This window comes from Glycine max, chromosome 2 (genome assembly GCF_000004515.6).
Source record: "Glycine max cultivar Williams 82 chromosome 2, Glycine_max_v4.0, whole genome shotgun sequence".
In the NCBI taxonomy this organism is placed as follows: Eukaryota; Viridiplantae; Streptophyta; class Magnoliopsida; order Fabales; family Fabaceae; genus Glycine; species Glycine max.
Window position 1 is genome coordinate 33,572,967 of NC_016089.4, and position 13,476 is coordinate 33,586,442.

General features: G+C 34.6%; 1 non-coding gene across 1 annotated transcript; it reads right to left on the reverse strand.

The window, feature by feature from the left end:
• Positions 1-9,118: 9,118 nt before the first annotated feature.
• On the reverse strand, positions 9,119-9,225 carry LOC113001048 (small nucleolar RNA R71). Its single transcript, XR_003266381.1, has one exon. It is a non-coding gene; the product is annotated as a small nucleolar RNA R71 (small nucleolar RNA).
• Between the last annotated feature and the right edge of the window lie 4,251 nt (positions 9,226-13,476).

Below are 13,476 nucleotides of genomic sequence, written 5' to 3' on the forward strand. Positions count from 1 at the left end.
TAAAAAAACAAGACATAACTTTCCTTTAGTGTGCGTTTTTTTTTTTTTGTGAATTTTCCTTTAGTGTCTATCTGTGTAAGAAACTACACTAAGGATCTTGCATATTACAATTTTCACTGTTTCAATTATGAGGGATTAAAGACCTTTACTTAAATCCATGTATTTCTAATAAATGATTTCTATATGTTTCATCTCAAGCCTCGATCATTTATAAATTAATGTGAGGGTTTTATATGAAATCTAATCATTTAATATCACTAGTCTCAAATCTTTTAATTTGGCTTGATTTTTGTGTAGAGTTTCTTAAAAAACGATAGTAGTACAAGATAACATATGTACGTTTGTCCACTATCTTTCACGCTTTTTGTCTAGTTAGGCGCAAGAAAAAAATATTTCTCCTTAAAATCTATAAATAATAATCTTATCAATTGCATGTGACTTGAATCGGACAAAATTGTTTTATATGTTTTACTTGATAACCAAAATATAGGTCAACCTTTTAGACAAACTACATGATGTTTAATAGACTAAACGTCACATTGTTTTTTCTATAAAACTATATCAACTAATTACAAATTAATCAAAAGTTAAAAAGAACCAGAAATTTAATTATAATCAAAAGTATTTGAAATAACTTTTCACAAAATTAATTACATACACAATACTACTTGAACATCAATTTTAAACTGATATTGAAATGACCATCATTCAAAGTATGTCATTTTTAACATTAATTTTAAAATTTTTAACATTAATTTTAAAAAACGATGTTAAAATCCATTATATAACATCAGTTCTTCCTAAAAATGATGTGGTATAATAGCAAATAGATAAAAAAAAACAAAAAAATATTTTTTCTAAGAAAATTAATGTTATAAGTACCATATATACAACATCGATTATGCTAAAATTGATGTTATATAGCACTTACAACAACATTTTTAGACCAACCAATGCTATTTTTTGTAATTTTTAAAAAATATTTTGTTATAATCACAAGAGCTAATTAATGTTCTAATAACTATTAAACAAATATTCATGAATTTTATATTCACAAGTATTTATAGATTTAGAAAAAAAAGATAAAATAAAAAAGTAAAAATGTAATTTTACACCAAAAATATTTGATGCCTTTTGGTACAAATTTTAAAATAATTTTTAGTTCATATGTTAATTATTGATTATTGATTTTGTATCTTTCACATTTAAATAATTTCATATTGGAGGTAGATAGGTATCTTGTTATTGACCTATGACATTTAAAATATTCACTAAAATAAAACTAAAATAAAAAAAGAAGCCTGTGTATAATTTATTATAGTTCTTTACAAATTTTGGTTTAACAAGATACAGCATTCTAAAATTCTTGGCCATACTATAGTAAGGAATAATAGAAATGGTAACAATAAACTACCTTATTTTCATTGGATATAACATAGAAGAATCAACATCATTCTGGGCAAACTCCTTTGATCCATCATGCAGTAATTGTATAAAAAAACACATCAAGCACATATATATTAAGGATTACATTTTACTCAGTTAGCACCAATAAGACTCTCGATTCACAAAAAGGTTTTTCAAACTATAAGCAGTTGACACTACAAACTCTGTATTTTAAAGAGAAAAATAATTATCCGAGAACAATTTATAAAAATTATTTAATTAATGCAAATTAAAATTACCTAAGAACTTCACAACTAGTATCTGACATCAGTGTCAAAAATTTGATGTGTAAAATATGTTGTACAATAATAAGTGTACCCTACACAATAATATCTTGGACTCAAAAGTTTGAATATTATACCATAAAAACTAGTTGTGCTCTTAAATAATTCAAATTATATAAACTAAATAGTTTTGAGGATTTTATCTTGAGTATGGAGATTGTTTATCAATTACGTCAAAGAGATAAAAATTAAGTCAAACAATAGTTTCTAAGAGAGAAATGTATGAGTAGAAACAAACCAGATCATGAATTTGCATGTAGCCATTTTCCCCTAATTCCTATTTTAATTAAGAATCCTAAGTTATTGATTAATCACCAATTACCTCTTAATTTAATTATCAACCTTTGCTCAAGGTGTGAAAGTACTTTTTCCCTTAAATTAATTCTCAATTGGCCATTTGGGGATTCAAATTAGGGTTAAGGATGAATGGCAAACAGGTTTGTAAAAAATGGAGTTTCATGCCACCAATTCGATCATGTAAGTTTTATGAATCCTATTATTCTACAAGTTAGTTAATTATAAATAGACGGTCACTAGCATATGTAATTAACTATAAAAGAGAGAATAATAGAACAACACAATCAATTAAATAACACAAAAAAAAAACTCATTTAAAATGGGGAATTAGAGTACATGGTTACAACTTTATCATAATCCGAGCTCTAAGGGTTAAGTTGACCATGGTCACAATATAGCCAAAAAACATATAAAATAGCATTGAGAATAAAAGAGATAAATAATCCTTACAGACTAGGTTAGCACGAGTCATGTTAAAGGCAACATGGCCTTGTTCGAAACTTTGTGCGCTGATTCTCAATTTTTGGCTCTAGAGTAGCATGGGTCGTTCTATCTGTAGCACGATTATTCCCAATTTTGATCCTAGAGAAACATGGGTCGTGCTATCAGTAGCACTACCGTGCTCAAATGCGTGATGGTTATTGAGAAATTTCTAAAAAGTCAGCACGACCATGTTAGAATTGCATGACGTGCAGGTGCAACACAGGCTGTGTTCTTTGAAGATGCTTTGAACTTCATCTTTTCTCTTCTCTTTTAGCTCTTTTCTCAGTTTAACAACTTTCTTGCTCAATTGTTCACACTTAACACATACCCATAAGCTTTAATAAAGAAATTAAGCTAAAACAAAATAAAATGGTACAACAGTTAGAGTTCAAACACAATCCAATAACGATTTATCAAGAGCCAATAATGGCCTGGTAGGACAAAAAATGTTGGGTTGTAACAAACTTGATGTAGAGCTTGTGTTGTAGAGCCAGAAGTGGGAGTCATTAGTAATTGTAAGCTTGTTGAAATTAGTGGAACTTAGTGGTTATCAAAAAATTATACATAATCTTAATTATGAAGATGAACTAATATAAATCTTTGTCATATGTGCTTTCAATTTTTCTCTGCTTTAAATTGATCTAGGGTTTTAATTGGATTTTGTTTTGAAAACTCTATCTATTTTTCTAAATTTGTTTTCATTGCCTAATAGTGTTTTTGTGAAAATTTGTTAATTGTTTTACAAAGTTTCTCTTTAGTCGATAACTTTGTTCTTCATGGAAAATTCTTTAAGAAATTATAAAAATCACAATCAACCCTCTTTTAATATCAAGAATCGTTTAACTTAACTTTTTGTCTTTTCCAATCTATTATTTTCAAAAATTTATTACTAATTTTAATTAGAATTTTTCACAATATAAATTATTTATCATAAATCTAAAATATCATTTATATGTTTAAAATTTTTATTTATTGTAAATTTTTATTATTATATAATTTATATATATTTCAAACTATCAATTTAGTTATATAAAATAAATATTTATTTTGTATAATTTTCTGTGCTGTAAAAATCCAATTTAAACAAAATTCTAAAACAGAAAACTTAAATTTATATAGAACTTCTTGACTGTGGCACACGGATCCAGACTATAAAATCAAACAATGTTAATTTAAATTAAATACATAATTAATTAAATATAAAATAAATAAATAAAAATTTGGAAAGTACTAGGAAAGTGAACAAGGACTGAGTTAGTCAACTAAGAGATAAATTTCTATTCTTCGCCATCGACCCACACCCTCAGAAATCAAGATAAACATTTTCGACGTCTTGGACTGGGCTGCTGGTGTATTTGCCTACTCATATCACTCTTACCGTCACATGCCAAAAAAATGTTGTACGTACGTATCACTAAAACTATTGGTTTAAATATATTTTTTCCTCTTAAATTAATTTTAATTTTTGTTATTTTTATGAAAATTTGTTACCTGCGTTACAAAAATTTTCTTCAGTCGATAACTTTGTTGTTCATGAAAAAATCTTTATAAAATTACAAAAATCACAATCAATCCTCCTTTTTTGTGATATATATTTTTACAACTCCTTATATATATTTAATATATGATCTTGTGCTTTTAATATAAGAATGATTTAACTTAATTTTTTATCTTTTTCAATTTATTATTTTCAAAAATTTATTGCTAATTTTAATTAGAATTTTTCACAATATAAATTATTTATCATAAATCTAAAATATCATTTATATGTTTTAAATTTTTATTTATTGTAAATTTTTATTATTATATAATTTATATATATTTCAAATTATCAATTTAGTTATATAAAATAAATATTTATTTTGTATAATTTTCTGTGCTGTAAAAAACCAATTTTAACAAAATTCTAAAACAGAAAACTTAAATTTATATAAAACTTCTGGACTGTGGCACACGGATCCAGATTATAAAATCAATCAATTTTTATTTAAATTAAATACATAATTAATTAAAAATCAAAGAAATAAATAAAAATTTGGAAAGTTCTAGGAAAGTGAACACGGACTGACTTAGTCAACTACGAGATAAATTTCTATTCTTCACGGTAGACCCACACACCCTCACAAATGAATATATACATTTTCGACGTCTTGGACTGGGCTGCTGGTGTATTTGCCTACTCATATCACTCTGACCGTCACATGCCAAAAAAATGTTGTATGTACGTATCATTAAAACTATTGGTTTAAATATATTTTTCCTCTTAAATTAATTTATATTTTAACTTTAATTTTTGTTATTTTTTCGACTAAACTAACAGTTTACCTTTCATCTTATTTTTTGTTTTTGTTTAATCTTTCAAGTTTAAAAGTTTTATTTTTTCTTTTAATGTGTTTTTGTTCATTAAATGACTTAATTAAATCTTTTAGAAAAAAAAGAAGATAAAATTAAACTTAGTATTAAAGTACAGAAACGTAATTTAACTAGCAGACATAGTTTTTCTTTTTATCTAATATAAAAGACTACATTTTTTTATACATAAATGTAAAAACTACATTGAGAGTCTTGCATATTACAAATTTCCATCGTTATAATTATGAGGAATTAAAATATTTTTTTACATTATAATCAAATTTTCCAAATTGTCTTTGTAAGGTGACAAGCTAATGGAATAGTTCATGCTTTAGTGAAGACTGTCAAAAGTTGTGTGTGTGTGTGTTTTGTGTTTGTCTCTTTATCTGTGTGTGTGTGTGTGTGTGTTTGTGTATGTGTGTGTCTGTGACTTAGTGTGTGTGTCTTTGTGTGTGTGTCTGTGGCTCAGTGTGTTTGTGTGTTTGTCTGTCTCTTTATGTGTGTGTGACTCTATGTGTGTGTGTGTGTGTGTTTGTGCTTGTCTCTTTATCTGTGTGTGTGTGTGTGTTTGTCTCTTTATGTGTGTGTGTGTGTCTGTCTATGTGTGAGTGTGTTTGTGTATGTGTGTGTCTGTGACTCAGTGTGTGTGTCTGTGGGTCAGTGTGTTTGTGTGTTTGTCTGTCTCTTTATGTGCGTGTGACTCTGTGTGTGTGTGTGTGTGTTTGTGTTTGTCTCTATATGTGTGTGTGTGTGTGTCTGTCTGTCTATGTGTGTGAGTGTGTTTGTGTATGTGTGTGTCTGTGGCTCAGTGTGTTTGTGTGTTTGTCTGTCTCTTTATGTGTGTGTGACTGTGTGTGTGTGTGTGTGTGTATCTTTATGTGTGTGTGTGTGTGTTTGTGTTTGTGTCTGCCTGTGTTTGTCTCTATGTGTGTGTGTTTGTGTATCTGTGTGTGTCTCATTGCAGGGTAGCAAAGGATCATTAAATTGTAAACATCATCAGCCACATGATGAGGGAAGCAGTATCAAATCAATGCTTTACAAGCTTTTTGGTGGGGAGCAATAAGGTGCCTGTGGATGTTCTTCAATACGCTGACGATACGATATTCTTTGGAGAAGCATCTATGGCAAATGTCAAAACTGTGAAGGTTACTCTCAGAAGTTTTGAGCTGGTTTCTGGATTGAGAATTAATTTTGCTAAGAGCAAATTTGGAGCTGTTAGTCAATCTGAGGAGTGGTGTCTTCATGCTGCAAACTACCTCAATTGTGCTCTGCTCCAATTTCCTTTCTGCTATCTAGGTATTCCGATTGGTGTCAATCCCAAAAGAAAGGTGGTGTGGGATCCTATAATTAGGAAATTTGAGGATAGGCTGAACAGGTGGAAGATGGGTAGGGCTGACCAAATCCTGTTCTCGGAAGATGCTTGGGCTGAGGATGGGATTCCCCTGAAAGACCAATTTCCAGAAAGGTAGAAATTGATGGTTTTTGGGTGGAAAATCCTAATTTGGTTAAGGCAAAAATTCTGCAGCATTTGCAGAGCAGATTCAAATTAATTGAAGTTATGTACAAGCACTGCAGCGTTTACAAAAATAAGCACTGCAACTTATTTAAGGCAGAAATTCTGCAGCATTTGCAGTATGTGGGTGGAAAAATAAGCATTGCAGCTTTTAAAATTAAGTTAATTGAACTTATTGATGTGCCATCATTTTCTTCTATTTTCTAAACCCTTTTTGCACCATTTTAATTACTGATTGGTCTTAATTGTCAATTAATTAGGCAATTTTATTATTTGGGCTCATTTAGCTAATTTGATGTTTTTAATCTGATTTCAGGAATTAACGAAACATTGGGCTTAATCCGGATTTTGGTTATGGACTTGAAGAGGGCAAATTAAGCAGCGCTTACCTTAGTTAATTAGGAAATTTCGCAATTTTATTTTATGTTGTTCAGCGTTTATTTCGTTTTGGGCCAGAGTATTGTAATAGGGCCCAGTGACTTTGAGTGACTCTTTTTAAATAGTAGCCTTGGGATTCGTGCAAGGCATTCTGTTATGCTATTTTCATTATTCAGAGCTTTGGTTTTAGGTTTTCACATTTTTCTGTTCCCTTGTTACGGTTTTGGTTCTTAATGCAAATTTCCGTTTTCTGCTTCTAATTACGAGTTCATTCTTGCTTCTTCTTCTACTTTCATTTACGTTTCTGTCTCATTTACGTTTTTGTTCATTTACGTTTTTGTTCATTTACGTTTCTGCTTCATGTTTCATTTGCGTTTTCTGTTTGAATCCATGGAAGGCTAGATTTTCTGGTGTTGTTTCCTTTTGAGGACGAAGCCCAACTCTCTTTGAGGTTTCGCTTGTAATGTGGTTTCCTGCCAGTTTTCCCTTCATCAGTTATCCCAAATTCATGAATATTAATCAGTGCACGCTTCGTGTTTGATTAATTGCCTTTGAGCCTAACTTGCATTCATGCTTAATGGACGAAGGGCTAACTGGTGTATGTGGTGCCTAATCACGTATTGACAACCCTAATTGATTTTCGCTTAGTAAATTGAAATAGGGTTGGATTAAGTGGCTGACTGTTAGGGACGAATTCTCCATAACCCAGGATAAGAGAATGGCTTCTGAATCAGAGGAAACAACCCGTTTTTAATATTAGTAGTTTCGTACCCCAGTTTACTTGTTCTGCTCTTTAATCACAAAACAAACAAACCCCCCCCCCCCAATCGTTACTGCTACTGCAAGTATATTATGAACATTTGGTTTGTCACTGCTCGTTGGGAAACGACCTAGGATCACTTCCTAGTTACTGCATTTTCATGTTTATTTGATTCGGGTACGGCCTCGATCAAATTTGGCGCCGTTGCCGGGGAGCAGTGTCCAAAGGTTCATAATAGCTAGCTAGTGTGTGTGTTTAAATTGTTAGTATTGTGTTAGTATGTGTGTTAGTGTTGTTTAGTATCCTGGTATTTTGTTTAATGTGTGTTCTGTTTCAGTTTTCCCATTAAGCGTTTCCCCTGTTTCAGTCTTGGGTGTTTTGCTGTGAAGATTGTGCTTGCGGCAAAACAGAGTAGTAGTAGAAATCAATTAGAGACGGATTTTAGCGACCACCCTTGCTGAATTATTTGTGATTTTTTGTTTTTGTAGCTAGAGTTGTTATTTTTGGCTGAATTTTTTGTGGTAACTTCTTTTAATCTATATTTTTTGGGAAAAATAGCTAGAGCCTTTAGTTTGGTCAGATTTGAATGTTCCAAAAAAGTAGCAAATTTGATTTTTGTCAAAACTTCAAACGCCCATAACTTTCGCTCCGATTATCAGAATCGCAATTATTATATATGCATTTGGGGTAGAAAAAAATTTCCTACGCCGTGGCAGCCCACCATAGGCCGGCTGAGGTCTCCATCTTCCAAAAAAAGCGATTCTGTCAAAAGTTTTTTATTTTTCAAGTTTTATTCACTTATTTTTCTTAACCTACCAATTTTAGATTTCATAGTTAGACTTTGAATTTTTGTCTGAAATTTTTTGTGCTATCTTCTCATCATTTTATAAGGTTTCTCACAAATTTTCAAGTCATTTGGATATCATTTGAGGGTAGTTGTAGTTCAAACCTACACCTTTATTTACATGACAAGGCAACTAGTTGTGCATGCTGAATGTAGTGTATGACTAGAGGCAATCCATCTGACTTACAACCCTTTGACCCTGAGATAGATAGGACATTTCATAGATTAGTTAGGCATCATTTTATACCTTTTGATCATCCTGAGCATTCCATTACTGGTGAATCTGTGCATTCTGCTATTGGTGATTTTGAACATCCTGATTTGGAGCATTATAATTTTGAGCATTCTGATTCTGAGCATTCTGATTTTGCACATTCTGAATACATGGCACAACCTCCACCCCGTGAGAGGACTCTAAGGGAAATGGCTGCCCTGATTTCACCTACGAAAGCTTGTGCATCCAATACCCTGATGAGGATGTCCCATATGTTCTTAAAACTGGACTGATTCATTTGCTTCCAAAGTTTCATGGCCTTGCAGGTGAAGACCCGCACAAACATTTGAAGGAATTTCATATTGTCTGCTCCACCATGAAACCCCCAGATGTCCAAGAGGATCACATATTTCTGAAGGCTTTTCCTCATTCATTAAAGGGAGTGACAAAGGACTTGCTGTATTACCTTGCTCCAAGGTCCATCACGAGCTAGGATGACCTTAAGAGAGTATTCTTAGAAAAAATTTTCCCTTCTTCTAGGACCACAGCCATCAGGAAGGATATCTCAGGTATTAGACAACTCAGTGGAGAGAGCCTGTATGAGTACTGGGAGAGATTTAAGAAACTATGTGCCAGTTGCCCCCACCATCAGATTTCAGAGCAGCTTCTTCTCCAATATTTTTATGAAGGACTCAGTAATATGGAGAGAAGTATGATAGATGCTGCCAGTGGTGGAGCCCTTGGAGACATGACTCCTGCTGAAGCCAGAAATTTAATTGAGAAGATGGCTTTCAACTCTCAGCAGTTTAGCGCCAGAAATGATGCCATAGTCATTAGAGGAGTGAATGAGGTAGCTACAAACTCAGCTGCATCATCTGAGACTAAGAAGCTTGAAGGCAAACTGGATGCATTGGTTAACTTGGGTAACCCAGCTGGCCTTGAATCAGAAATCTGTTCCTGTCGCAAGGGTTTGTGGTTTGTGCTCCTCTGCTGACCACCATACAGACCTTTGCCCTTCCATGCAGCAACCTGGAGCAATTGAGCAGCCTGAAGCTTATGCTGCAAACATTTACAATAGACCTCCTCAACCTCAGCAGCAAAATCAACCATAGCAGAACAATTATGACCTCTCTAGCAACAGATACAACCCTGAATGGAGGAATCACCCTAACCTCAGATGGTCCAGCCCTCAGCAACAACAACAACAGCAGCCTGCTCCTTCCTTCCAAAATGCTGCTGGCCCAAGCAGACCATACATTCCTCCACCAATCCAACAACAGCAACAACCCCAGAAACAACCAACAGTTGAGGCCCCTCCACAACCTTCCCTCGAAGAACTTGTGAGGCAAATGACTATGCAGAACATGCAGTTTCAGCAAGAGACCAGAGCTTACATTCAGAGCTTGACTAATCAGATGGGACAATTAGCTACACAATTGAATCAACAATAGTCCCAAAATTCTGACAAGCTACCTTCTCAAGCTGTCCAAAATCCCAAAAATGTCAGTGCTATTTCATTGAGGTCGGGAAAGCAGTGTCAAGGACCTCAACCCGTAGCACCTTCCTCATCTGCAAATGAACCTGCCAAACTTCACTCTACTCCAGAAAAAGGTGATGACAAAAATTTACCTAACAATTTCTGTGCAGGTGAATCTTCTTCCACAGGTAATTCTGATTTGTAGCAGCAGCACATTCCCCCTTTTCCATTCCCTCCAAGAGCAGTTTCCAACAAAACAATGGAAGAGGCAGAGAAAGAGATCTTGGAAACGTTTAGAAAAGTAGAGGTAAACATACCTCTGTTGGATGCAATAAAGCAAATTCCAAGATATGCTAAATTCCTGAAGGAGCTGTGCACTAATAAGCGGAAGCTTAAAGGAAGTGAACGAATTAGCATGGGCAGAAATGTCTCTGCATTGATTGGTAAATCTGTTCCTCAAATTCCTGAAAAATGCAAAGATCCAGGTACATTCAGCATACCTTGTATTATAGGGAATAGTAAGTTTGACAATGCCATGCTAGATTTAGGAGCTTCTGTTAGTGTTATGCCTCTGTCTATTTTTAATTCTCTATCTCTAGGCCCCTTGCAGTCAACTGATGTGGTAATTCATTTAGCTAATAGAAGTGTTGCCTACCCTGTTGGTTTCATAGAAGATGTCTTAGTTAGAGTTGGTGAACTGATTTTCCCTGTTGATTTTTATATTTTGAATATGGAAGATGGATTTTCTCAAGGATCAGTTCCCATCATTCTAGGCAGACCCTTTATGAAAACTGCTAGAACTAAGATAGATTTTTATGCAGGCACACTATCCATGGAGTTTGGTGATATAACTGTTCATTTTAATATTCTGGATGCTATGAAATACCCATCTGAAGATCTTTCTGTATTTCGTGCTGAAATAATTGACCATGTTGTTGATGAATACATGACTGATCTTTATTCTAATCTGCATGCCTCTCACTCTTCATGCATTGAGTCTGAAATTGTACCTGATCATATGTCTGAATTTGATGCTGAGAGTGAATCTGAGAGTGATATTGATTGCATGTCTGGTGGTGGTGTTTTACCTCTTGAGATTGATTTTATAGAGTCAGATAGGACTAACCATGTTTCAGAAAGGACACATACCTCTGACTTTCTTTATGAGGTAAAGGCTGAGAAACCATCTCCTTCTACCACTGTCCAGCCGACCACACCAGAATTGAAGCCTCTGCCATCAAATTTAAAATACGCTTACTTGGATGATAGCAAGAGTTTTCCAGTGATTATATTTGCCTCCCTTGCTGATGAGCAAGAGGAGAAGTTGTCAGTTCTCAAGAAGCATAAGAAGGCTATAGGATGGACCTTGGCAGACATTCCTGGTATTAGCCCATCCACATGTATGCATCGAATAAATTTAGAGGATGGAGCTAAACCAGTAAGATAGCCACAGAGAAGACTCAACCCGGTGATTCTTGATGTAGTGAAGAAGGAGATAACCAAGCTTTTGCAAGCTGGAATCATTTATCCTATCTCCGACAGCCAATGGGTGAGTCCCGTCCAGGTAGTCCCAAAGAAGACCGGCCTCACAGTGATCAAAAATGAGAAGGAGGAGCTGATTCCTACTCGGGTGCAGAACAGTTGGAGAGTCTGCATTGACTATAGGAGGCTGAACCAGGTTACCAAAAAGGACCATTTTCCTATGCCATTCATTGACCAGATGCTTGAACGCCTGGCAGGTAAATCCCACTACTGTTTCCTTGATGGTTTTTCTGGTTATATGCAAATTACTATTGCTCCTGAGGATCAGGAAAAGACCACATTCACCTGCCCCTTCGGCACTTTTGCCTATAGGAGGATGCCTTTTGGCCTGTGCAATGCCCCTGGTACCTTCTAGCGGTGCATGATTAGTATTTTAAGTGATTTTTTAGAAAATTGCATAGAGGTGTTTATGGATGATTTCACTGTATATGGATCCTCTTTTGATGGTTGTTTGAATAGTTTGGAAAAAGTTTTGAATAGATGCATTGAAACTAACCTTGTTCTAAATTTTGAAAAATGTCATTTTATGGTTGAGCAAGGTATAGTTTTAGGCCACATTATTTCCAATAAGGGTATTGAAGTAGATCCTGCAAAAATTTCTGTTATTTCACAATTGCCTTACCCCTCTTGTGTGCGAGAGGTGCGATCTTTTCTTGGTCATGCAGGATTCTACAGGCACTTTATAAGGGATTTTAGCAAAGTAGCCCTTCCATTGTCCAACTTGTTGCAAAAGGAGGTGGAGTTTGACTTTAATGACAGAGGCAAAGAGGCTTTTGATTGCCTCAAAAGAGCGCTGACTACCACCCCCATCATCCAGGCACCCGATTGGACAGCCCCTTTTGAGCTTATGTGTGATGCATCAAATTATGCATTGGGGGTTGTCCTTGCTCAGAAAATTGATAAATTGCCCAGGGTGATATATTATGCTTCTAGGACTTTAGATGCTGCCCAAGCGAATTATACTACTACTGAGAAAGAGCTTCTAGCCATAGTTTTTGCTCTTGAAAAATTTCGATCTTATTTGCTTGGTACCCGCATTATTGTTTATACTAACCATGCACCTCTAAAGTACTTGTTGAAGAAGGCTGATTCTAAGCCTAGGTTGATCCGATGGATGCTCTGGCTCCAAGAGTTTGACTTGGAGATCCGTGATAGGAGCGGAGCACAAAATCCAGTTGCTAATCATTTGAGTCGGATCGAACGTGTATCTGATGCAGATTCACCTATCCGGGATGATTTCCTGGATGATGATTTGTATATACTGTATAGTATTTCTGACTCTCTTTCTACTCCCTAGTTTGCTAATATTGTCAATTATTTAGTTGCTTTTGTTTTTCCTCCCTTAGCATCTAAGGCCCAAAAAGATAAAATTAAAAGTGATGCTAAGCATTTTATTTGGGATGACCCCTACTTGTGGAAATTGTGCAGTGATCAGGTCATTAGACGGTGCATTCCAGATCATGAGACTAACTCAGTCCTGCAGTTCTGTCATTCTTCCGCACCGGGAGGTCATCTGGGTGTTCAAAGGACAGCTCACAAAGTGCTTGATTGTGGTTTTTATTGGCCCACCATCTTTAAAGATGCGTGGAAGATTTGCAACACTTGTGAGTAGTGTCAAAGAGCAGGAAATACACTTACATGGCGACAACAAATGCCTCAGCAACCTATGCTATTTTGTGAGGTGTTTGATGTCTGGGGTATAGATTTCATGGGTCCTTTTCTTGTCTCTTTTGGTTATGTTTACATTCTCCTTGCAGTTGACTTTGTTTCAAAATGGGTGGAAGCCAAGCCCACTAGAACTAATGATGCTAAAGTTGTTGCAGACTTTGTCAGGTCTAATCTGTTTTGCAGGTTTGGAGTACCTAAAGCAATTGTTAGTGATCAAG